The sequence below is a fragment of the Nicotiana tomentosiformis genome, chromosome 2 (assembly GCF_000390325.3).
Source record: "Nicotiana tomentosiformis chromosome 2, ASM39032v3, whole genome shotgun sequence".
NCBI classification, from domain to species: Eukaryota; Viridiplantae; Streptophyta; class Magnoliopsida; order Solanales; family Solanaceae; genus Nicotiana; species Nicotiana tomentosiformis.
In genome coordinates this window covers 64,681,405-64,708,875 of record NC_090813.1, presented here as the reverse complement: position 1 = coordinate 64,708,875, position 27,471 = coordinate 64,681,405, and the positions used below count along the sequence as shown (strand labels likewise).

Below are 27,471 nucleotides of genomic sequence, written 5' to 3'. Positions count from 1 at the left end.
GTTATGTGGGCTGCAGAAACAATATGTGGCCAGCAAAATGGCCACAAAATGGTATGTCGATTCCGCGATGCAATTCTGCGATAGCAGAATGATTATGCGGCCAGCAGAATGGCCACAAAATGATTTTCAAATTCTAGGTTGGGTATGGTCCATTCCACGATGTAATTTTGCGATAGCATAATCATTATGTGGCCAACAAAATCATTATGTGGCCAGCAAAAATAGTTTACAAAATTTGAGTTGCTTCTGGTTCATTATGTGGTCATTTCGTAATTAGCATAATAGATCCGCTATAGCATAATGGACTTCTGCAATTTCTTCTACCCACTCCACTACCCAAAATGTCTGTACCATGACTCGTTTTCTAAAACCATCGAACATATTTGCCTACCTCGGCACCATGAAATCCCGGGTTCTAGGTAACATTTTATGTGGCCTTACCTTCTCCCCTACTTAGGATCATTCGTCCTCGAATGAAAATTAGAGTCCACCCATCACACCCAACGTAACTCGTCTCTTCTTTCACACATCTCAAGCTCCCAATTTTTTATTACCTCCCAAATGTTTTAGAAATTTTTGCAGAGTTTTTCCTGTAATTGGGCCTATCCACCTTCCAGAGAATCACCAAAATCACCCTAACAACACATCCACAACTCATCAAGGCATCACAATACATATCAATCAACATTAATATCAGCATTACATATGTTATATTATCAAAAGTGGTTTACGGACATGAACTGCACACATTTAAATCATAACAAAAGGTCAATTCACAATTTAAACTTATGAATATGTAAAAACTCAAATTACATTGGAAATACTTAAAAAGTATATTATTATTTAAGATAGCCACATTGGGGCACTACTTGATGACATAAGCTTTTAGGCAAATATGTTTTTGAAGTAATTTTTGAAAAAGTTGAATCAAGGTTCATTTCATAGCCTTTCTCACATCATCTCATTTCATTGGCACCATTGGCCACAAGTATAACTTCATTCTTGGCACGGTGGCCACACGTTATATCTTCAGCTCACTCCTTTCACTTTCAAGCATCTTTATATATTTTCAACAATATGAACCTTCGAAATCAAGGCCTTAAGTATATAAATTTGCAATAGGGGTTTCACACGCATTGAGTATTCTTTCCAAGTTATGCTTAACGGATTTTCATTTGAAAAATGAATTGAAATTATAACGTTTTAACACATAAACCTTACTTGAACACATTCTCGAAAGAGATCATGATGAGATAAGAGTGATTGCAACACAATTTGAGTACATACATCTTTCGACACTTTGCTTACTCGGGACAATTGAATTTATAGGGAACAACTCAGAACATGGGAATAAAGAACCTGAGCCAACAATACTTGAAATTTACGGAAACATCATGGAATTCAATTCTGAAAGAGTAGTTTAGACAACATACCTTGTTTGAGCTTTCATTAAGTTACTACAAAGATCCGAAAATCCTTGCAATCCCAATCTATTTTGAGACATAACAGAATTGAACACAAATTAGAAAGATATTCATGGTTTCAGCTCATTTGGGCATTTTATCAAACACTAGGTTTGCAAATTTGACCACAAGGTTCTTGTACAAGATTTCATTCATTCCATAACCCATTCAATACCAAGGGTTTACTCATATTAGCTCAATTACCTTCCCACCATCCTTATATTTACATATATGCATAAATAACAACTCTCATACCCAACAAACAGACTCCCAATCACCTATCTTCTGCCCAAAGTCAAAATTGAAGACTAGGGTTAGAACATTACCTCTTAGTTAAAGACCTTGTGCATTTTCCTTGTGAATTCTCCAAGTTTTAAGCAAGGATTGATGAACAAGTAGCCCAGGTCTCCTCCTCTCTCTCTAGAATACTCACACTTCTCTCTAAAAATTTCAGATTTTTTCCTTCAAAATGAAGCCCTAGGGCCTTATATCAAAAAGGGTCGGATAAGAAAATTTCCAAAAATGACCCCCAGAGTCAATTATGTGGTAGCAGAATTATTTTGTGGGCAACAGAATCAATATGTGGCCCGCAAAATGGTCACAAAATGGTATGTCAATTCCGTGATGCGATTCTGCGGTAGCAGAATGATTATGCAGCCAGAAAAATGGCCACAAAATAATTTTCAAATTCATGGTTGGGCCTGGTCCAGTCCGCGATGTAATTTCGCGATAGCATAATCATTATGCAGCCAACAGATTCATTATGTGGCCAGCAAAAATAGTTTTCAACATTTGAGTTGCTTCTGGTTCATTATGTGGTCATTTCGTGGTCACCATAATAGATCCGCTATAGTATAATGGACGATTGAATCGTCATTTTCTGCAAATTTCTTCTAGCCATTCCACTACCCAATAAGTTCGTACCATGACTCATTTTCTAAAATCTTCGAACACATTAGCCTACCTCAGCACCAGGAAACTACGGGTTCTAGGTAACGTTTTACGTGGCCTTACATTCTACCCCACTTAGGATCATTCGTCCTCGAATGAAAAGTAGAGTCCGCCCAGCAAACCCAACGTAACTCGTCTCTTCTTTCACATATCTCAAGCTCCCAATTTTTGATAAACTCCCAAATATTTCAGAAATTTTGGCAGAGTTTCCCATGTAATTGGGCCTATCCACCTGCTAGATAATCACCAAAACCACCCTAACAACACGTCCACAACTCGTCAAAGTATCATAATATATATCAATCAACACGAATCTCAGCATTACATGTGTTATATTATGAAAAGTGGTATACGGACATGAACTGTACACATTTAATCGTAACAAAAGGGAAATGCATAATTTAAACTCATGAATATGTAAAAACTCAAATCAAATTGGAAATACTTTCAAAGTATATCATTAATTAAAATAGCCACATTTGGGCACGACTTGAGGGCATAAGCTTTTAGGAAATTATGTTTTCGAAGAAATTTTTGGAACAGTTGAATCAAGGCTCATTTCATAGACTTTCTCACATAATCTCATTTGATTGGCATCATTGGCCACAAGTATAACTTCATTCTTCGCACGGTGGCCACACTTTATATCTTCAGCTCACTCCTTTCACTTTCAAACATCTTTATATAGTTTCAACAATATGAACCTTCGAAATTAAGGCCTTAAGTATATAAATAGGCAATAGGGGTTTCAGACGCATTGAGTATTCTTTCCAAGTTATGCTTAACAGATTTTCATTTGAAACATCAATTGAAGTTATAACATTTTAACACATAAACCTTGCTTGAACACTTTCCCGAAGGAGATCATGATGAGATAAAAGTGATTGGAACACGTTTTTGAGTACATACATCTTTCGACACTTTTCTTACTCGGGACAATCGAATATATAGGGAACAACTCGGAACATGGGAATAAGGAACTTGAACCAACCATACTTGAAACTTATGGGAATATCATGGAATTCAATTATTAGAGAGTAGTTTAACCAACATACCTTGCTTGGGCTTTCCTTAAGTTACTACAATGTTTCGAAAATCCTAGCAATCCCAATCTATTTTGAGACATAACAAAATTGAATACAAATTAGAAAGATATTCATGATTTCAGCTCATTTGGGCATTTTATCAAAAACTAGATGTGCAAATTTGACCACAAGGTTTTTCTACAAGATTTTCTTCACTCCATAACCCATTCAATACCAAGCGTTTACTCATATTAGTTCAATTACCTTCCCACCATCCTTATATTTACATGAATGCGCAAATTACAACTCTCATACCCAAGAATCACACTCCCAATCTCCCATCTTCTGCCCAAAGTCGAAATTGAAGACTAGGTTAGAACCTTACCTCTTGGTTGAAGACTTTGTGAGTTTTTCTTGTGAATTCTCCAAGTCTTGAGCAAGGATTGATGAAAAATTAGCCTTGGGTTTCCTCCTCTCTCTCTCTAGAACACTCTCACTTCTCTCTAAAAATATCAGATTTTTTCCTTCAAAATGACCCCCTAAGGCCTTATATAAAAAAGGGTCGGATAAGAAAATTTCCAAATATGACCCCCTGAATCAAATATGTGGTAGCAGAATCGTTATGTGGGCAGCAGAAACAATATGTGGCTAGCAAAATGGCCACAAAATGGTATGTCAATTCCGCGATGCAATTCTGCGATAGCAGAATGATTATGCGGCCAGCAGAATGGCCACAAAATGATTTTCAAATTCTAGGTTGGATCTAGTCCATTCCGCGATACAATTTTGAGATAGCATAATCATTATGCGTCCAACAGAATCATTATGTGGCCAGCAAAAATAGTTTTCAAAATTTGAGTTGCTTCTGGTTCATTATGTGGTCATTTTGTGGTCAGCATAATAGATCCGCTATAGCATAATGGACTTCTGCAATATCTTCTACCCACTTCACTATCCAAAAAGTCTGTACCATGACTCGTTTTCTAAAAACATCGAACACATTAGCCTACCTCGGCACCATGAACCCCCGGGTTCTAGGTAACGTTTTATGTGGCCTTACATTCTCCCCCACTTAGGATCATTCATCCTCGAATGAAAAGTAGAGCCCGCCCATCACACCCAACATAACTCGTCTCTTCTTTCACACATCTCAAGCTCCCAAAATTTGATTAACTCTCAAATCTTTCAGAAAGTTTGGCATAGTTTCTCCTGTAATTGGACCTATACACCTGCCAGAGAATCGCCAAAACCATCCTAACAACATATCCACAACTCGTCAAAGCATTACAATATATATCAATCAATACTAATCTCAGCATTACATATGTTTTATTATCAAAAGTGGTATACGTAAATGAACTACACACATTTAAATCATAACAAAAATTCAATTCACAATTTAAACTCATGAATATGTAAAAACCTAAATCACATTGGAAATACTTACAAAGTATATTATTGTTTAAAATAGCCGCATTGGGACACGACTAGAGGGCATAAGATTTTAGGCAAATATGTTTTCGAAGTAATTTTTGGATCAATTGAATCAAGGCTCATTTTATAGCCTTTCTCACATAATCTCATTTCATTGGCACCATTGGCCACAAGTATAACTTCATTCTTCGCACGGTGGCCACACTTTATATCTTCAGCTCACTCCTTTCACTTTCAAACATCTTTATAAATTTTCAACAATATGAACCTTCTAAATCAAGGCCTTAAGTATATAAATTTACATTAGGGGTTTCAGACGCATTGAGTATTCTTTCCACATTAAGCTTAACGGATTTTCATTTGAAACATGAATTGAAGTTATAACTTTTTAACAAATAAACCTTACTTGAACACATTCTCGAAGGAGATCGTGATGAGATAAGAGTGATTGGAACACATTTTGAGTATATACATCTTTCGACACTTTGCTTACTGGGGGCAATTGAATTTATAGGGAACAACTCGAAACATGGGAATAAGGAACCTAAGCCTACCATACTTGAAACTTACGGAAACATCATGGAATTCAATTCTAAGAGAGTAGTTTAGCTAACATACCTTGCTTGAGCTTTCATTAAGTTACTACAATGTTCCATAAATCCTTGCAATCTCAATCTATTTTGAGACATACCAGAATTGAACACAAATTATAAAGATATTCATGGTTGCAGCTCGTTTGGGCATTTTATCAAACACTAGGTATACAAAGTTGACCACAAGGTTCTTGTAAAAGATTTCCTTCATTCCATAACCAATTCAATACCAAGTGTTCACTCATATTAGCTCAATTACCTTCCCACCATCCTTATATTTGCATGCATGCATAAGTAACAACTCTCATACCCAAGAATCACTCTCCAATCTCCCATCTTCTGCCCAAATTCAAAATTGAAGACTAGGGTTAGATCCTTACCAATTAGTTGAAGACCTTGTGAGTTTTCCTTGTGAATTCTCCAAGTCTTGAGCAAGGATTGATGAATAATTAGCCCAGGTCTCCTCCTCTCCCTCTGGAACGCTCTCACTTCTCTCTAAAAATATTAGATTTGTTCCTTCAAAATGACCCCCTAACGCCTTATATCAAAAAGGGCCGGATAAGAAATTTTTTAAAAATGACCCCCGAAGTCAATTATGTGGTAGCAGAATCGTTATGTGGGCAGCAGAATCTATATGTGGCCCGCAAAATGGCTACAAAATGGTATGTCAATTCCGCGATGCAATTCTGCGATAGATGAATGATTATGCAGCTAGCAGAATGGCCACAAAATGATTTTCAAATTCTTGGTTGGGTCTGGTCCATTCCGCGATGCAATTTCGCGATAGCATAATCATTATGCGGCCAACAAATTCATTATGTGGCCAGCAAAAATAGTTTTCAAAATTTGAGTTGCTTCTGGTTCATTATGTGGTCATTTCGTGGTTAGCAGAACAGATCCGCTATAGCATAATGGATCACAGAATCGTTATTTTCTGCAATTACTTCAACCCACTCCACTACCCAAAAAGTCTGCACCATGACTCGTTTTATAAAATCTTCGAACACATTAGCCTACCTCGGCACCATGAAACTCCAGGTTCTAGGTAACATTTTGCGTGGCCTTACATTCTACCCCACTAAGGATCATTCATTCTCGAATAAAAAGTAGAGTCCGCCCAGCACACCCAACATAACTCGTCTCTTATTTCACACATCTCAAGCTCCCAAATTTTGATTAACTCCCAAAGCTTTCAGAAATTTCGGCATAGTTTCCCTAGTAATTGAGTCTATCCACCTTCCAGAGAATCACCAAAAGCACCCTAACAACACATCCACAACTCGTCAAAGTATCACATTATGTATCAATCAACACTAATCTCAGCATTACATATGTTATATAATCAAAAGTGATATACGGACATGAACTGCACACATTTAAATCATAACAAAAGGAAAATGCACAATTTAAACTCATGAATATGTAAAAACTCAAATCACATTGGAAATACTTACAAAGCATATCATTATTTTAAACAGCCACATTAGGGCACGACTTGAGAACATAAGCTTTTAGGCAAATACGTTTTCAAAGTAATATTTGGAACAGTTGAATCAAGACTCATTTCATAGCCTTTCTCACATCATCTCATTCCATTGACACCATTTGCCACAAGTATAACTTCATTCTTGGCACGGTGGCTACACTTTATATCTTTAACTCACTCTTTTCACTTTCAAGCATCTTTATATATTTTCAACAATATGAACCTTCGAAATCAAGGCCTTAAGTGTGTGTGTATGTATATATATATATATATATATATATATATATATATATATATATATATATATATATGCGAGTAATAGGGGTTTCAGACGCATTGAGTATTCTTTCCAAGTTATGCTTAACGGATTTTCATTTGAAACATGAATTGAAGTTATAACGTTTTAACACATAAACCTTACTTGAACATATTCCCGAAGAAGATCATGATGAGATAAGAGTAATTGGAACAAGTTTTGAGTACATACATCTTTCGACACTTTGCTTACTTGGGACAATCGAATTTTTAGGGAATAACCCGGAACATGGGAATAAAGAACTTGAGCCAACCATACTTGAAACATACGAGAACATCATGGAATTAAATTTTAAGAGAGTAGTTTAGCCAACATACCTTGCTTGAGCGTTCCTTAAGTTACTACAATGTTCCGGAAATCCTAGCAATCCCAATCTATTTTGAGACATAACAGAATTGAACACAAATTAGAAAGATATTCATTGTTTTAGCTCATTTGGGCATTTTATCAAACACTAGGTGTGCAAATTTGACCACAGAGTTCTTCTACAAGATTTTCTTCACTCCATAACCAATTCAATACCAAGTGTTTACTCATATTAGCTCAATTACCTTCCTACAACCCTTATATTTATATGCATGCATAAATAACAACTCTCATACCCAAGAATCACACTCTCAATCTCCCATCTTCTGCCCAAACTCGACATTGAAGACTAGGGTTAGAACCTATTAGAACCTTCAAATCCCGATTCCGAGGTCGTTTACTCGAAAGTCAAACCTTAGGCAATTCTTCCAACTTAAAGCTTCTAAAATAAATTAAATTCTGAAATGACTTCCCACGTTCTCCAGGTGGGTGCCTGCTACTGACTTTAAATTTGAAGTAACTCTGAAATGAATTCCCCCATTTGTTACTTATTGAGTACATGGGGTCGGTTGTACTTATACTACATTTTTGCACCTTGCGTGCAGATGTTGGATGTTGATGTTGTTGTGCACGGTGGGAGCTGGATTTGATGATGTACCTGCATTCCGGTCATAGCTGCCTCTTGATCTTGGTAGCTTTAGAATTTTTAGTCTGTTCCTGTATATTTTAAATAGATGATGTACTTTATTTCAAACCAGCTTTGTAAATTTTAAATCTTAGAAGCTTATTATTTGTACTACCAGTCCTTGAGGAATTGTATAAAATTCAGTTATCTCATCTTTGACTCATCTCAGTATTATTATATTGTATTTTATAGATAACTGGCTTACCTAGTGGGTTAGGTTAGGTACTATCACGATGGTTTGTGTAACGACCCGATCGGTCATTTTGAGCTATATCGCGTCGTTCGGCGGTTTGAGGCCTTGAATAGCTTCACTTCATGTTTTATAACTTGTACGTGTGGTCGGAATTTAATTTCGGAAAGTTCAGAGTTGATTCTTAGAAGTAGGAGAAGCTCTCCTCAAGAATGCGAGTCGACAATCCAAGATGACCAAAAAATAAAGTCTCAATCCAGAATAAAAGAAAAGGGAAAAAAGAAGTGAATCCAAAATGCAGAAGCAGATGAAAAATGTGAACTGCTCAAGACATGGTTGAAGTCACGAGCACTACATGTTCGGTCTTGATCCGAAGTAGCCGTGGAAGAATGAATCAGCACCTGCAGCTAGCAAGCATCAAGGTTCAAATCAAAAGACTGCATGAAGAACCGTTCAAGACTCAAGATCACGCTTCAAAAGACTTATAGATAGGAATCTTGTAACTCATAGCTGATAGGCTTGTTTAGTTCTTTTAAATTTTGATTTAGATGTAATAACAGGACCGCGGGCCGGAACCTCGATGGAACGGTACCTCACTCGACTCTCTCCTCATCTTATCACACTCCATCACTTCATTCACTTCTGAACTACACGCGACCTGATTCCATTATGACCCGGGATATGTAGGCTGTCCAAAACTAGGACTCGGTTGCACCCTTTCCTTTGTTTATTTTCCCTTTTTGAATAAATAGTTGGTCAAAAATTAGTCACATAGCTCATCTTGTATTTGCCTGAAAACTCTACATGTTTTCAAGCAAAGGGGGGCAGGTGTGAGCACCTAATTTTTTACTATATTCGAATAGTTCATCACTTTTTAGTATATAAATATATTTTAAGTTTAGTCTACATATTTTAGCACTTATTTTATCTTTTATAGGTTTTATTTAAGAAAATTAAAAACCAAAAAAAGATTCACATTTTTAGAGTGTTAATTTTGTTCTAATTTACAAAACAAAAATCACAAATAATATATATTTCTTTTAATAAGTAAGCGAGCAACTCTACTTCTTGGAATTTTGTCTTTTCCTAAAAAAAATCATTTACGTTAACTCACAGGCACCCACTTTGCATTAGAATTTCTATTTAATACCTCACCCGCACTATGCCAATTCCAAAAAAGGACTCCACTCATTCCATATTTCACAAGCACCTTACAGGCCCATATTTTCGTACCACTTTTTATCCACATCACCTCAGCTAACAAACTTTGATTCCCCAAGAATATTCTCTCACAAAAATTGCCAGCTAGCTTGCTCTCCAAGATCACTCGTCCATATCTATCTAGAGAGCACATGCTAATTAGCAGGAAATGCAATCTCTCTCACGTGATCTCACAAAAACACATTGATTTTCTTGGGCTTCAAACACGCACATGTACCCATATATAACCTCACTCAGTCACAGAATAGAAAAACCCTAATAGCAGTCCTAGAATTGAGCGCCGTAGAGCAAAATTTTGATCTCCCTCTTCACGCTTTTTTCGTCAAAAACCCACACCATAGCAGACTAGTCCCTTGACAACCGGAAGCAGCCATGAAACCTTCATGAAACTCACCGAAACAACTCCTTGAAGCCTCCATTAAAAGTCAACGACCGTTTGCAAATTTCGAGAGGTTCTGTTCGAGTTTTCTTCGGCGTGGTCATGGTCCTTTTGTTGAATTTAGTTGCCGATTCGTCTTAACTATCATGTACGTGGCTTGAGTTTTACTTTTAAATTAATAAAAAGCTTCGATCCTTAAGGTGCAATCCCTTTCTTTCCTTACTGTTTCAATTCCTTGGTTAACTTCATACTTTTTAAATAGATGAACGCTGGCCCTTATGTTGCTTATTTAAGTGTTTTGAGCAAATTGATTATTTTAAATGTTTAATGTTTCTTTACTTAATATTGTGACACTGATTCTCTTAATAAGGTATTTTTACATGAGGTCACAACAATTGTTATGCATATGCTTATACATTAAGTCAAAGCGTCTTCTTCGAGCTTTAGTTTAGATATCCATTCATGGATTTTCTATATTTCATTTTTATGTTAAAAGTCGATTGGGTGAACCTTTATATATTTTCAACAATATGAACCTTCGAAATCAAGGCCTTAAGTATATATATACGAGTAATAGGGGTTTCAGACGCATTGAGTATTCTTTCCAAGTTATGCTTAACGGATTTTCATTTGAAACATGAAGTGAAGTTATAACGTTTTAACACATAAACCTTACTTGAACATATTCCCGAAGAAGATCATGATGAGATCAGAGTAATTGGAACAAGTTTTGAGTACATACATCTTTCGACACTTTGCTTACTTGGGACAATCGAATTTTTAGGGAATAACCCGGAACATGGGAATAAGGAACTTGAGCCAACCATACTTGAAATATACGAGAACATCATGGAATTAAATTTTAAGAGAGTAGTTTAGCCAACATACCTTGCTTGAGCGTTCCTTAAGTTACTACAATATTCCGGAAATCCTAGCAATCCCAATCTATTTTGAGACATAACAGAATTGAACACAAATTAGAAAGATATTCATTGTTTTAGCTCATTTGGGCATTTTATCAAACACTAGGTGTGCAAATTTGACCACAGAGTTCTTCTACAAGATTTTCTTCACTCCATAACCAATTCAATACCAAGTGTTTACTCATATTAGCTCAATTACCTTCCTACAACCCTTATATTTACATGCATGCATAAATAACAACTCTCATACCCAAGAATCACACTCTCAATCTCCCATCTTCTGTCCAAACTCGACATTGAAGACTAGGGTTAGAACCTATTAGAACCTTCAAATCCCGATTCCGAGGTCGTTTACTCGAAAGTCAAACCTTAGGCAATTCTTCCAACTTAAAGCTTCCAAAATAAATTAAATTCTTAAATGACTTCCCACGTTCTCCAGGTGGGTGCCTGCTACTGACTTTAAATTTGAAGTAACTCTGAAATGAATTCCCCCATTTGTTACTTATTGAGTACATGGGGTCGGTTGTACTTATACTATATTTTTGCACCTTGCGTGCAGATGTTGGATGTTGATGTTGTTGTGCACGGTGGGAGCTGGATTTGATGATGTACCTGCATTCCGGTCATAGCTGCCTCTTGATCTTGGTAGCTTTAGAATTTTTAGTCTGTTCCTGTATATTTTAAATAGATGATGTACTTTATTTCAAACCAGCTTTGTAAATTATAAATCTTAGAAGCTTATTATTTGTACTACCAGTCCTTGGGGAATTGTATAAAATTCAGTTATCTCATCTTTGACTCATATCAGTATTATTATATTGTTATTTATAGATAACTGGCTTACCTAGTGGGTTAGGTTAGGTACTATCACGATGGTTTGTGTAACGACCCGATCGGTCATTTTGAGCTATATCGCGTCGTTCGGCGGTTTGAGGCCTTGAATAGCTTCGCTTCATGTTTTATAACTTGTACGTGTGGTCGGAATTTAATTTCGGAAAGTTCAGAGTTGATTCTTAGAAGTGCCAGAAGCTCTCCTCAAGAATGCGAGTCGACAATCCAAGATGACCAAAAAATAAAGTCTCAATCCAGAATAAAAGAAAAGGGAAAAAAGAAGTGAATCCAAAATGCAGAAGCAGATGAAATATGTGAACTGCTCAAGACATGGTTGAAGTCACGAGCACTACATGTTCGGTCTTGATCCGAAGTAGCCGTGGAAGAATGAATCAGCACCTGCAGCTAGCAAGCATCAAGGTTCAAATCAAAAGTCTGCATGAAGAACCATTCAAGACTCAAGATCACGCTTCAAAAGACTTATAGATAGGAATCTTGTAACTCATAGCTGATAGGCTTGTTTAGTTCTTTTAGATTTTGATTTAGATGTAATAACAGGACCGCGGGCCGGAACCTCAATGGAACGGTACCTCACTCGACTCTCTCCTCATCTTATCACACTCCATCACTTCATTCACTTCTGAACTATACGCGACCTGATTCCATTATGACCCGGGATATGTAGGCTGTCCAAAACTAGGACTCGGTTGCACCCTTTTCTTTGTTTATTTTCCCTTTTTGAATAAATAGTTGGTCAAAAATTAGTCACATAGCTCATCTTGTATTTGCCTGAAAACTCTACATGTTTTCAAGCAAAGGGGGGCAGGTGTGAGCACCTAATTTTTTACTATATTCGAATAGTTCATCACTTTTTAGTATGTAAATATATTTTAAGTTTAGTCTACATATTTTAGCACTTATTTTATCTTTTATAGGTTTTATTTAAGAAAATTAAAAACCAAAAAAAGATTCACATTTTTAGAGTGTTAATTTTGTTCTAATTTACAAAACAAAAATCACAAATAATATATATTTCTTTTAATAAGTAAGCGAGCAACTCTACTTCTTGGAATTTTGTCTTTTCCTAAAAAAAATCATTTACGTTAACTCACAGGCACCCACATTGCATTAGAATTTCTATTTAATACCTCACCCGCACTATGCCAATTCCAAAAAAGGACTCCACTCATTCCATCTTTCACAAGCACCTTACAGGCCCATATTTTCGTACCACTTTTTATCCACATCACCTCAGCTAACAAACTTTGATTCCCCAAGAATATTCTCTTACAAAAATTGCCAGCTAGCTTGCTCTCCAAGATTACTCGTCCATATCTATCTAGAGAGCACATGCTAATTAGCAGGAAATGCAATCTCTCTCACGTGATCTAACAAAAACACATTGATTTTCTTGGGCTTCAAATACGCACATGTACCCATATATAACCTCACTCAGTCACAGAATAGAAAAACCCTAAGAGCAGTCCTAGAATTGAGAGCCGTAGAGCAAAATTTTGATCTCCCTCTTCACGCTTTTTTCGTCAAAAACCCACACCATAGCAGACTAGTCCCTTGACAACCGGAAGCAGCCATGAAACCTTCATGAAACTCATCGAAACAACTCCTTGAACCCTCCATTAAAAGTCAACGACCGTTTGCAAATTTCGAGAGGTTCTGTTCGAGTTTTCTCCGGCGTGGTCATGGTCCTTTTGTTGAATTTAGTTGCCGATTCGTCTTAACTATCATGTACGTGGCTTGAGTTTTACTTTTAAATTAATAAAAAGCTTCGATCCTTAAGGTGCAATCCCTTTCTTTCCTTACTGTTTCAATTCCTTGGTTAACTTCATACTTTTTAAATAGATGAACGCTGGCCCTTATGTTGCTTATTTAAGTGTTTTGAGCAAATTGATTATTTTGAATGTTTAATGTTTCTTTACTTAATATTGCAACACTGATTCTCTTAATAAGGAATTTTTACATGAGGTCACAACAATTGTTATGCATATGCTTGTACATTAAGTCAAAGCGTCTTCTACGAGCTTTAGTTTAGATATCCATTCATGGATTTTCTATATTTCATTTTTATGTTAAAAGTCGATTGGGTGAACCTTTATATATTTTCAACAATATGAACCTTCGAAATCAAGGCCTTAAGTATATATATACGAGTAATAGGGGTTTCAGACGCATTGAGTATTTTTTCCAAGTTATGCTTAACGGATTTTCATTTGAAACATGAATTGAAGTTATAACGTTTTAACACATAAACCTTACTTGAACATATTCCCGAAGAAGATCATGATGAGATAAGAGTAATTGGAATAAGTTTTGAGTACATACATCTTTCGACACTTTGCTTACTTGGGACAATCGAATTTTTAGGGAATAACCCGGAACATGGGAATAAGGAACTTGAGCCAACCATACTTGAAACATACGAGAACATCATGGAATTAAATTTTAAGAGAGTAGTTTAGCCAACATACCTTGCTTGAGCGTTCCTTAAGTTACTACAATATTCCGGAAATCCTAGCAATCCCAATCTATTTTGAGACATAACAGAATTGAACACAAATTAGAAAGATATTCATTGTTTTAGCTCATTTGGGCATTTTATCAAACACTAGGTGTGCAAATTTGACCACAGAGTTCTTCTACAAGATTTTCTTCACTCCATAACCAATTCAATACCAAGTGTTTACTCATATTAGCTCAATAACCTTCCTACAACCCTTATATTTACATGCATGCATAAATAACAACTCTCATACCCAAGAATCATACTCTCAATCTCCCATCTTCTGCCCAAACTCGACATTGAAGACTAGGGTTAGAACTTATTAGAACCTTCAAATCCCGATTCCGAGGTCGTTTACTCGAAAGTCAAACCTTAGGCAATTCTTCCAACTTAAAGCTTCCAAAATAAATTAAATTCTGAAATAACTTCCCACGTTCTCCAGGTGGGTGCCTGCTACTGACTTTAAATTTGAAGTAACTCTGAAATGAATTCCCCCATTTGTTACTTATTGAGTACATGGGGTCCGTTGTACTTATACTATATTTTTGCACCTTGCGTGCAGATGTTGGATGTTGATATTGTTGTGCACGGTGGGAGCTGGATTTGATGATGTACCTGCATTCCGGTCATAGCTGCCTCTTGATCTTGGTAGCTTTAGAATTTTTAGTCTGTTCCTGTATATTTTAAATAGATGATGTACTTTATTTCAAACCAGCTTTGTAAATTTTAAATCTTAGAAGCTTATTATTTGTACTACCAGTCCTTGGGGAATTGTATAAAATTCAGTTATCTCATCTTTGACTCATCTCAGTATTATTATATTGTATTTTATAGATAACTGGCTTACCTAGTGGGTTAGGTTAGGTACTATCACGATGGTTTGTGTAACGACCCGATCGGTCATTTTGAGCTATATCGCGTCGTTCGGCAGTTTGAGGCCTTGAATAGCTTCACTTCATGTTTTATAACTTGTACGTGTGGTCGGAATTTAATTTCGGAAAGTTCAGAGTTGATTCTTAGAAGTAGCAGAAGCTCTCCTCAAGAATGCGAGTCGACAATCCAAGATGACCAAAAAATAAAGTCTCAATCCAGAATAAAAGAAAAGGGAAAAAAGAAGTGAATCCAAAATGCAGAAGCAGATGAAATATGTGAACTGCTCAAGACATGGTTGAAGTCACGAGCACTACATGTTCGGTCTTGATCCGAAGTAGCCGTGGAAGAATGAATCAGCAACTGCAGCTAGCAAGCATCAAGGTTCAAATCAAAAGTCTGCATGAAGAACCATTCAAGACTCAAGATCACGCTTCAAAAGACTTATAGATAGGAATCTTGTAACTCATAGGCTGATAGGCTTGTTTAGTTCTTTTAGATTTTGATTTAGATGTAATAACAGGACCGCGGGCCGGAACCTCGATGGAACGGTACCTCACTCGACTCTCTCCTCATCTTATCACACTCCATCACTTCATTCACTTCTGAACTACACGCGACCTGATTCCATTATGACCCGGGATATGTAGGCTGTCCAAAACTAGGACTCGGTTGCACCCTTTCCTTTGTTTATTTTCCCTTTTTGAATAAATAGTTGGTCAAAAATTAGTCACATAGCTCATCTTGTATTTGCCTGAAAACTCTACATGTTTTCAAGCAAAAAGGGCAGGTGTGAGCACCTAATTTTTTACTATATTCGAATAGTTTATCGCTTTTTAGTATGTAAATATATTTTAAGTTTAGTCTACATATTTTAGCACTTATTTTATCTTTTATAGGTTTTATTTAAGAAAATTAAAAACCAAAAAAAGATTCACATTTTTAGAGTGTTAATTTTGTTCTAATTTACAAAACAAAAATCACAAATAATATATATTTCTTTTAATAAGTAAGCGAGCAACTCTACTTCTTGGAATTTTGTCTTTTCCTAAAAAAAATCATTTACGTTAACTCACAGGCACCCACTTTGCATTAGAATTTCTATTTAATACCTCACCCGCACTATGCCAATTCCAAAAAAGGACTCCACTCATTCCATCTTTCACAAGCACCTTACAGGCCCATATTTTCGTACCACTTTTTATCCACATCACCTCAGCTAACAAACTTTGATTCCCCAAGAATATTCTCTCACAAAAATTGCCAGCTAGCTTGCTCTCCAAGATCACTCGTCCATATCTATCTAGAGAGCACATGCTAATTAGCAGGAAATGCAATCTCTCTCACGTGATCTCACAAAAACACATTGATTTTCTTGGGTTTCAAACACGCACATGTACCCATATATAACCTCACTCAGTCACAGAATAGAAAAACCCTAAGAGCAGTCCTAGAATTGAGCGCCGTAGAGCAAAATTTTGACCTCCCTCTTCACGCTTTTTTCGTCAAAAACCCACACCATAGCAGACTAGTCCCTTGACAACCGGAAGCAGCCATGAAACCTTCATGAAACTCACCGAAACAACTCCTTGAAGCCTCCATTAAAAGTCAACGACCGTTTGCAAATTTCGAGAGGTTCTGTTCGAGTTTTCTCCGGCGTGGTCGTGGTCCTTTTGTTGAATTTAGTTGCCGATTCGTCTTAACTATCATGTACGTGGCTTGAGTTTTACTTTTAAATTAATAAAAAGTTTCGATCCTTAAGGTGCAATCCCTTTCTTTCCTTACTGTTTCAATTCCTTGGTTAACTTCATACTTTTTAAATAGATGAACGCTGGCCCTTATGTTGCTTATTTAAGTGTTTTGAGCAAATTGATTATTTTGAATGTTTAATGTTTCTTTACTTAATATTGCAACACTGATTCTCTTAATAAGAAATTTTTACATGAGGTCACAACAATTGTTATGCATATGCTTGTACATTAAGTCAAAGCGTCTTCTTCGAGCTTTAGTTTAGATATCCATTCATGGATTTTCTATATTTCATTTTTATGTTAAAAGTCGATTGGGTGATATTTTTGGGGCTGTCAAGTTGATTTTAAGAAAAAGAATTTGGGCATGTGAAGTTTTAATTCTAGATAATATGCCTAATGGTCGATTTTCGTTTGATCCAATCCGTTAAGAGTAACAATGTTGTCAACTTATTAAGAATGTGTTGAACTCATATGCCATTTCCTCCACAACTCCATATCCATAATTCATGACCTCACAATAATCTCAAAGTAGAAAAAATAATTCATGAATATCGTAGCTTGTTTTAGGCGCGATTAATAATAAATCATCGTGACTATGGGTACGGTTCCCGTGGCATAGTCATGATACATAATCCCCAATCCGGGTGTGCATTTTATGTGACCCGACCATAACTTCTAATAATAATAAAAAATTAACATGTTTTAAATCGCTGGTGCATTTCACGTGGCGCGATTCACAATGTGTACAAAAATAAACGAGTGCGCGGCATCGCGACTTGTTCAAACAAATTCCATAAACACTAAAAGCGTTTAATTAATACTAAAAGCGATTTAAAAGGTAAAAATGCATAAAAGGTATCTAATATGTATAAAATTAGATAATTAGGCCAATTATTAATAGTTGAGCGACCGTGCTAGAACCACGGAATTCGGGAGTGCCTCACACCTTCTCCCGGGTTAACAGAATTCATTACCCGGTCTTCTGTATTCGCAGACTATAAATAAGAGTCAATTTTCTCGATTTGGGATTTAAAATAAATCGGTGACTTGGGACACCATAAATTATTGCAAGTGGCGACTCTGATCAAATAAATAATCACATTTCGAACAATGTCACTTTAATTGGAAAAACTCCCATATCCCCTCGGGAAAAAGGAGGTGTGACAGCTCTGGCGACTCTGCTGGGGCAGCTGTAAGCCCCTAATTTTTTACTATATTTGAATAGTTCATCACTTTTTAGTATGTAAATATATTTTAAGTTTATTCTACATATTTTAACACTTATTTTTATCTTTTATAGGTTTTATTTAAGAAAATTAAAAACCAACAAAAGATTCACATTTTTAGAGTGTTAATTTTGTTCTAATTTACAAAAAAAAAAAAATATCACAAAAAATATATTTTTCTTTTAATAAGTAAGCGAGCAACTCTACTTCTTGGAATTTTGTCTTTTCCTAAAAGAAAAATCATTTACGTTAACTCGCAGGCACCCACTTTGCATTAGAATTTCTATTTAATACCTCACTCGCGCTATGCCAATTCCAAAAAAGGACTCCACTCATTCCATCTTTCACAAGCACCTTACAGGCACATATTTTCGTACCAATTTTTATTCACATCACCTCAGCTAACAAACTTTGATTCTCCAAGAATATTCTCTCACAAAAATTCCTAGCTAGCTTGCTCTCCAAGATCACTCGTCCTTATCTATCTAGAGAGCACATGCTAATTAGCAGGAAATGCAATCTCTCTCATGTGATCTCACAAAAACACATTGATTTTCTTGGGCTTCAAACACGCACATGTACCCATATATAACCTCACTCAGTCATAGAATAGAAAAACCCTAAGAGCAGTCCTAGAATTGAGCGTCGTAGAGCAAAAATTTGATCTCCCTCTTCACGCTTTTTTCTTCAAAAACCCACACCATAGCAGACCAGCCCCTTGACAACCGGAAACAGCCATGAAACTATGATGAAACTCACCGAAACAACTCCTTGAAGCCTCCATTAAAAGTCGACGACCGTTTGCAAATTTTGAGAGGTTCTGTCGAGTTTTCTCCGGCGCGGTCGTGGTCGTTTGGTTGAATTTAGTTGCCGATTCGTCTTAACTATCATGTACGTGGCTTGAGTTTTACTTCTAAATTAATAAAAAGCTTCGTTCCTTAAGGTGCAATCCCTTTCTTTCCTTACTGTTTCAATTCCTTAGTTAACTTCATACTTTAAAAATAGATGAACGCAGGCCCTTATGTTGTTGATTTAAGTGTTTTGAGAAAATTGATTATTTTGAATGTTTAATGTTTCTTTACTTAATATTGCCTCACTGATCACAACAATTGTTATGCATATGCTTGTACATTAAGTCAAAGCGTCTTCTTCGAGCTTTAGTTTAGATATCCATTGTTGGATTTTCTATATTTCATTATTATGTTAAAAGTTGATTGGGTGATATTTTTGGGGCTGTCAAGTTGATTTTAAGAAAAAGAATTTGGGCATGTGAAGTTTTAATTTGAGATAATATGCCTAATGGTCGATTTTCGTTTGATCCAATTTGATAAGAGTAACAATGTTGTAAACTTATTAAGAATGTGTTGAACTCATATGTCATTTCCTCCACAACTCCATATCCATAATTCATGACCTCACAATAATCTCAAAGTAGAAAAAACAATTCATGAATATCATAGCTTGCTTTAGGCGCGATTAATAATAAATCATCGTGACTATGGGTACGATTCTCGTGGCATAGTCATGATACATAATCCCCAATTCGGATGTGCATTTTATGTGACCCGACCATAACTTCTAATAATAATAAAAAATTAACATGTTGTAAATCGCGGGTGCGTTTCACGTGGCGCGATTCACAATGTATACAAATATAAATGAGTGTGCGGTATCGCGACTTGTTCAAATAAATTCCATAAACACTAAAAACGTTTAATTAATACTAAAAGTGGTTTAAAAGGTAAAAATGCATAATAGGTCTCAAATATATATTAAATCAGATAATTAGGCCAATTATTAATAGTTGAGCGACCGTGCTAGAACCACGGAATTCGGGAGTGCCTCACACCTTCTCCCGGGTTAACAGAATTCCTTACCCGGTCTTCTGTATTCGCAGACCATAAATAAGAGTCACTTTTCTAGATTTGGGATTTAAAATAAATCGGTGACTTAGGACACCTTAAATTATTCCAAGTGGCGACTCAGATCAAATAAATAATCCCATTTCGAACAATGTCACTTTAATTAGAAAAAATCTCATATCCCCTCGGGAAAAAGGAGGTGTGACAGCTCTGGCGACTTTGCTGGGGCAGCTGTGAGTACCTAATTTTTGACTATATTTGAATAGTTTATCACTTTTTAGTATGTAAATATATTTTAAGTTTAGTCTACATATTTTAGCACTTATTTTATATTTTATAGGTTTTATTTAAGAAAATTTAAAGACAACCAAAGATTCACATTTTTAGAGTGTTAATTTTGTTCTAATTTACAAAAAAAAAAACAAATAATAAATAATATATTTTTCTTTTAATAAGTAAGCGAGCAACTCTACTTCTTGGAATTTTGTCTTTTCCTAAAAAAAAAATTATTTACGTTAACTCACAGACACCCACTTTGCATTGGAATTTTTATTTAATACCTCACCCGCACTATGCCAATTCCAAAAAAGGACTCCACTCATTCCATCTTTCACAAGCACCTTACAGGCACATATTTTCGTACCAATTTTTATCCACATTCCGAGCTAGCTTGTTCTCCAAGATCACTCGTCCTTATCTATCTAGAGAGCACATGCTAATTAGCAGGAAATGCAATCTCTCTCACGTGATCTCACAAAAACACACTGATTTTATTAGGATTCAAACATGCACCTGTACCCATATATAACCTCACTCAGTCACAGAATAGAAAATCCCTAAGAGTAGTCCTAGAATTGAGCGCCGTAGAGCAAAAAATTGATCTTCCTCTTCACGCTTTCTTCGTCAAAAACCCACATCATAGTAGACCAGTCCCTCGAAAACCAGAATCAGCCATGAAACCATCATGAAACTCACCGAAATAACTCCTTGAAGCCTCCATTAAAAGTCGACGACCGTTTGCAAATTTCGAGAGGTTCTGTTCGAGTTTGCTCCGGCACGGTTGTGGTCGTTTGGTTGGGTTTAGTTGCCGATTCGTCTTAACTATCATGTACGTGGCAGGAGTTTTACTTTTAAATTAATAAAAAGCTTCGATCCCTAAGGTGCAATCCCTTTCTTTCCTTACTATTTCAATTCCTTGGATAACTTCATACTTTTTAAATATATGAACGATGGCCCTTATGTTGTCGATTTAAGTGTTTTGAGAAAATTGATTATTTTGAATGTTTAATGTTTCTTTACTTAATATTGCATCACTGATTCTCTTGATAAGGAATTTTCACATGAGGTCACAACAATTGTTATGCATATGCTTGTACATTAAGTCAAAGCGTCTTCTTCGAGCTTTTGTTTAGATATCCATTATTGGATTTTCTGTATTTCATTATTATGTTAAACGTTGACTGGGTGATATTTTTGGGGCTGTCAAGTTGATTTTAAGAAAAAGAATTTGGGCATGTGAAGTTTTAATATGAGATAATATGCCTAATGGTCGATTTTTGTTTGATCCAATCCGATAAGAGTAACAATGTTGTCAACTTATTAAGAATGTGTTGAACTCATATGCCATTTCCTCGACCGTGCTAGAACCACGGAATTCGGGAGTGCCTCACACCTTCTCCCGGGTTAACAGAATTTCTTACCCAGTCTTCTGTGTTCGCAGACCATAAATAACAGTTAATTTTCTCAATTTGGGATTTAAAATAAATGGGTGACTTGAGACACCTTAAATTATTCCAAGTGGCGACTCTGATCAAATAAATAATCCCATTTCGAACAATGTCACTTTAATTGGATAAACTCACATATCCCCTCGGGAAAAAAGAGGTGTGACAGCTCTGGCGACTCTACTAGGGAAGGAACCCAAAACTTCTGGTTCAGGGTTCAGAATTCGAGCTTAGAATAACTGTTATACTTGGCTACTTCTGATTGTATGATATTACTTGTTTGAGCCTAATGTGCTAATTGCCATTCTTTACCGCTCGTGAACTGTATATTAAATTGTTACGACACCCTTCTTCTCTCTGAGTCTTCTAAATTTTCTAGGAAGCGTGCGCTTCGCATGGCTTCTTTTTTGTTAGAGTCATAACCCTATTTTAGAACGAGGATCGGACAAGTTGCAAAGCCAGTGAAGCTTCTGTATTCCCGGTATGCTCCCCCCTCCCCCCGGCTCGAGTTGTCCGCTCGGGTAAGCCGGGTCTAGAACAATATACCTAGGTTTTTAAAATCTAGAATGACATAGCCTCATGCCGGATCCCTACTAGGTACGCTTGTTTGCATCACGTGCATTTGACCTTAGGGACTCAACACGGGGGTTAGGTTCGTGTAGGACAGGTGTACCCAAAAATTAAAAGACCATCTTGATACATTTTACGTGCTACTTCACTATTCATTTGCTTCAGCTTGTATGTTGACCGGCTTCTAGAATATGGAAAGAAAATCAAGAAAAAACAAGAGTGAGGTAGGTATTTGAAATATTTCGAAACTCTGCCGAAATTTTGTAAAAAAAGAGAGAGAAAATAAGCCAATATTTTCAAAAGTCATTGTTTCCTCCGTTCCGTCAAAACTGCAGAACTACGCGGGTCTGATTCTCACCAGATGTGAGATACGTAGGCAAACCTAATCGGTTCCGGCCTCCATTTTTTAAAAATCCAAAAATATTTTCCTTTAATTCCTTCTTTAGGAGTTTTTCTTTAGAAAATCCCCAACAAATAAAAAAATAAGAAAATTTTTAAACCAAAAAATATTTTATTTTGTAGGAGCCTTTTATTAGAAAAAGAAAACAAATGAAATCAAAATCCAAAAAAATATTTTCTACCTTTTTTTAGAGAGTCTTTCTTCAAAAAATCCAAACAAAAAAAAAACATCAAAAGCCAAAAAATATTTTTCTTTCTTATGTAGAAGTCCTTCTTTCGGAAAAAATTAGAAAAAAAAAAATCAAATTTCAAAAATATTTTCTTTCTTCTTTATAAGTCTTTCTTACGGAAATTAAAAAAAAAATCAAAATCCAAAAAGAGTTAGTTTATTTACTTTATTTCTGATCTTCCCGAACTACGCAAGATCTGATTCATGTTCCAAAATGATACTTAGGCAACCCACATCAGGTTCGATCGAATGATTTTGAAAAAAAGTAAAAAAGTGACAACAAAAAGAAAAAGAAAAAAAGAAAAAAAAAGAGTGTTCATTCTAACACGTTTGTTGTTTTGAAATAAAACCTGGTTTAAGGTGGTCGGTTTGTTGATTTGCAATGGCGAGTGTAGGATCTCTCGGAAATAAAAGCATCTTCTCAATCAATAGAACAAGGACCAATGTTTTTGATCCAAAGTCACGAAAAGGCAAGTAGGCAACGTGGCGGTTAAAAATCAAAAATAGTGGCAAATGTGGGGTTGACTTTACCAGATTTGAGCAATAAGAGATGGCCTGCTCAGGATAATTTGATGATGGGGAGACGTGAGAATTCTTCCAAGTCTTTTAGTAAATGAGTTGCTTTGAAATTTCATATGTCGTCAGTCTTAAAATTCGGCAACCAATATTGGGAATGTTTTGATCAAAAAGTCAAAATTTGATTGCTGAATCAGAAGGAATAAAAAGGTTGAATGCCGTAGTAGTACTGATGTACAAATTTGTGGCTAAGATGTCGCTTAGCAACTGGAAAGCCACTCCTCTTTTAGACAGGGAGGAGTCATGGTAGCTTATTTTGTCGTCTTTTCTTCTTCTTTTTGTGCTATCGGGCCCTTCTATCCCTTATTCTATAAAAAAAGCAGTTAGTCATTTTGTGTCCATTTTGTGCATAGTTCTTTTCACCTTAGTTCTAGTGACATGACATGCATGCGGAAATTTTGGCCATACCTTATAAAACTGATTTAGTCTTGAATTGGATAAACGTGAGATAGAGACACTTTTGAAGATGAATATAGACATGAAACTTTTGGAAAATAAACATGAGCCAAGTTTTCATGGAACCAAAGCAGTCAGGCACATGGAAGTTAAGGATCTCTATCTTTTGAATCATTAAGAAGGTCGGGATTAAGGATGATCGTACGGGTTGAAGTCTGTTTAGCACTAAAAGACAGAAAGTATTTTCAAAAGAAGGTGTATTCCAGACAGCTTGAAATGGATAAGTTTAGTGGCAAAATGCATCTTCTACATCAAGACAAAATCCAAGAAAAAGTCACCCAAATTGACAAGGGTCATTCACTGCGAGGAAAGTATTGCTCATACAACTTTGCACTGAAAAGAGACCCAGAAAGCAACATGTCCATCAATGTCGTGATTGTGAAGGACTAACAAGATTGGCATTCTCGAGGTTGGAAGGCCCTTTTTCTGCTACCCAAATACTTTATACCCTTTGTTACCCCTTTTGATCCTGTGTTATTTTCTTTGACCACCCTCTTTTGGAATCAAGTTTAGAGTTAAAAGTCCAAAATAAAATAATAAATAAAAAAATAAAAAGAAAAGTCCATGCCCCAAGAGTATAAATTGGGGAAACTCCTAGAAAGTTCAAGTGAAAAAAGAAAAGAAATAGTCAAAGGCCCATGCCCCCAGAAAATAAAAGTTAGGGCAACTTGTTTGGAAAAAAGAAAAGAGAAAAAAAAAAGGCAAAACAAATAATAAAAAAAAATAGTTAGGTTAGATGTTTGAACTACGTTTCACCAGATTCCTTAAAAAAAGGATACGTAGGCAGCCTTACACGGTTCGGTCCAATCAAATAAGAATTCGGAAAAAAAAAAAACCAAAAATCCCCAGTATATGAAACTGGGATAAAGATTTCATTTCACTTTTGAAAAAGTTGATTCCAATAGTTGTAAGTCTACAACACCCATTTTGAGTCTACTTTTAGCCTTCATGCCGCCCTTTCTTTCCAACCCTATCCAAAAACTTTCCAAATAAAGACCTCCTGATATGCCTTCAAGAATGCCAAGAGAAGCATGCAATGAGCAACGATTGTCACGTAACATAGAACACTGTCAGTTGCTCATACTAGAAAGCAAAAGAAAAATAAAAATAAAGAAGAAAAAATGAGAGAGTCTTACTACTGAAAACCCTCACGGGCACTATAAGACGACGGTAAGCAGAGATGAATAAATGAGAGAGACTTGTTGGTGAAAACCCCTCGGGACACCACTAGTCGAAAGTGAGTCATGAAGTTGATGCAATGAATTGGCATGAACAAGCCCGACTTCAAAGGTCATAGGAATGGTAAAAGGGAAGATTTGATTAGTTTGATAGATCAGACCGTTAAGTCCAAAATGCATGACATGATCATTAAGGCTAGTTACCGCAAAATATCTCTTTTGTCCTTCCGAAAGGGGCATTTCTTGTTAATACTTGTTTCTTTGCATCATTGTGTCCTTCACTCTGAGCCAGTCCTTGTCAAAACAAGAAAGAAAAGATTTCAAAATTTGCTACCAGCTTTTCAGTTGCACAAAGTAAATTTGGCCAGCACACTCAGTTTTTATAGTCAACATGCATTGAGGATTCATGCAAAGGCTTCCCCCCCAAAAGACTCTTGTCAGCCTATTCGGGTAAAGCAAGCAAAGATAACCTCAAGGTTAATCAGAGATTCTCTGTAGTACCGAACAATGACTATGAAGTGTGCACATCGTGCAAAAGGCTCTTACCAGTTATGATTCTCTCTCACATACAAATTGCTCCAAAAGCAGCCATTCAAGATATCAGAAAAGGTTATCCAAAAAAAAAAATCTCTTTTTTGAGATAAGGCCGATTGAGCCACAAATACAAATTGTACTGGGTGTGAAACAATCAGGGTTGATGCAGAGCAAAAAGTCTCTTGAAACTGACTCAAGCTGATTGAGCAAAAGCCAAACTGCCCAAGATTCAAGGCCACAAACCGACCACCACTTTTAAAACTGACAAAATTTTCTTTGTTTGAAACAGGAACAAAGCAGTGCAAGGAAGTTGGTTCAAAAATATAAAAAAAAAGAAAAAAAAGAAGAAAAGAAAGAAAAAGAAAAAAGAAGAGAAGAGCCGACAAAGGGAAGTTTCTCAAATCTTTGCCTTTAACAGTCTTGCCAGTGTGCATAAAATGTTGCCATTGCTCTTCACATTTTTCCTCCTAGGATAAAAGTCCTAGTCTGATGGATTTTTTCCCAATAAAAATCTTAGTCTGATGAACTTTTCTCCTAAGAGAGAAATCTTAATCTGATAAATTTTCTCCTAGGATAGAAAACTTAGGCTGATGAATCTTTCTCCTAAGATAACAAAAAAAAAGGACCTACTCTGATTAATTTTCTCCTAGGATCGAAATCTTAGTCTGATGAATCTTTCTCCTAAGATAGAAGACGTAGTCTGATGAACTTTCTCTTAAGATAGAAATCTTAGTCTGATGAATCTTTCTCCTAAGATACCAAAAAAAAAAAAGAGACCGAGTCTGATGAATCTTTCTCCTAGGATTGAAATCTTAATCTGATGAATCTTTCTCCTAAGATAACAAAAAAAGGACCTAGTCTGATGAATTTTCTCCTACGATCAAAATCTTAGTCTGATGAATCTTTCTCCTAAGATAGAAGACCTAGTCTGATGAACTTTCTCCTAGGATCAAAATCTTAGTCTAATGAATCTTTCTCCTAAGATAGAAGACCTAGTCTGATGAACTTTATAGAAATCTTAGTCTGATGAATCTTTCTCCTAAGATACCAAAAAAAACAAAAAAGACCAAGTCTGATGAACTTTCTCCTAGGAGCAAAGTCTTAGTATGATGAATCTTTCTTCTAAGATTAAAAAAAGGGGGACCTAGTCTGATGAATTTTCTCCCAGGATCGAAATCTTAGTCTGATGAATTTTTCTCCTAAGATAGAAGACCTATTCTGATGAACTTTCTCCTAGGATATAAATCTTAGTCTGATGAATCTTTCTCCTAAGATACAAAAAATAAAAGAAAAAAACCTAGTCTAATGAACTTTCTCCTAGGATAAACGTCTTAGTCTAATAAACTATTCTCCTAAGATAAGAAAACATAGTCTGATGAATTTTCTCCTAGGATAATAATTTTTTAAAAAAAGGGGGAAGTTTGGATTTTAAAAAGAAAAGGGGTCAGTTTTTATTTTAGTCAAGCTTACTTTGTAGTATCCTCAAGCCAAATCCCACTTTTAGGAGACGCACTTCCTAGTCTGAGAATTTTAGGTTATACTTTTAGGAGACGCACTTCCTAAATTATGATTTTACCCCTAGGAGATGCACTTCCTAGTTTGAATCTTTTAAGTTTGAGTCACTGAGGTTTTACCCCTAGGAGACGCACTTCTTAGTCTGAGAATTTCAGGTTATACTTTTAGGAGACGCACTTCCTAAATTACGATTTCATCCCTAGGAGACGCACTTCCAAGTTTTGGTCTTTTAAGTTTGAGTCACTAAGGTTTTACCCCTA

General features: G+C 36.0%; 2 long non-coding RNA genes across 2 annotated transcripts in view; one reads left to right on the top strand and one right to left on the bottom strand.

The window, feature by feature from the left end:
• The window catches only part of LOC138906518 (uncharacterized), a 133,857-nt gene extending 106,908 nt beyond the window's left edge, over positions 1-26,949 (bottom strand). Inside the window, exons 1-2 of the long non-coding RNA XR_011413935.1 lie at positions 26,841-26,949; positions 26,540-26,688 (exon numbers count right to left, since the gene is read on the bottom strand). This is a non-coding gene — a long non-coding RNA (uncharacterized lncRNA). The remainder of the gene's footprint in view (positions 1-26,539; positions 26,689-26,840) is intronic.
• Positions 1-27,471, top strand: part of LOC138906517 (uncharacterized) — a 264,345-nt gene that overhangs the window by 107,495 nt on the left and 129,379 nt on the right. Inside the window, exon 2 of the long non-coding RNA XR_011413934.1 lies at positions 25,875-26,691. This is a non-coding gene — a long non-coding RNA (uncharacterized lncRNA). The remainder of the gene's footprint in view (positions 1-25,874; positions 26,692-27,471) is intronic.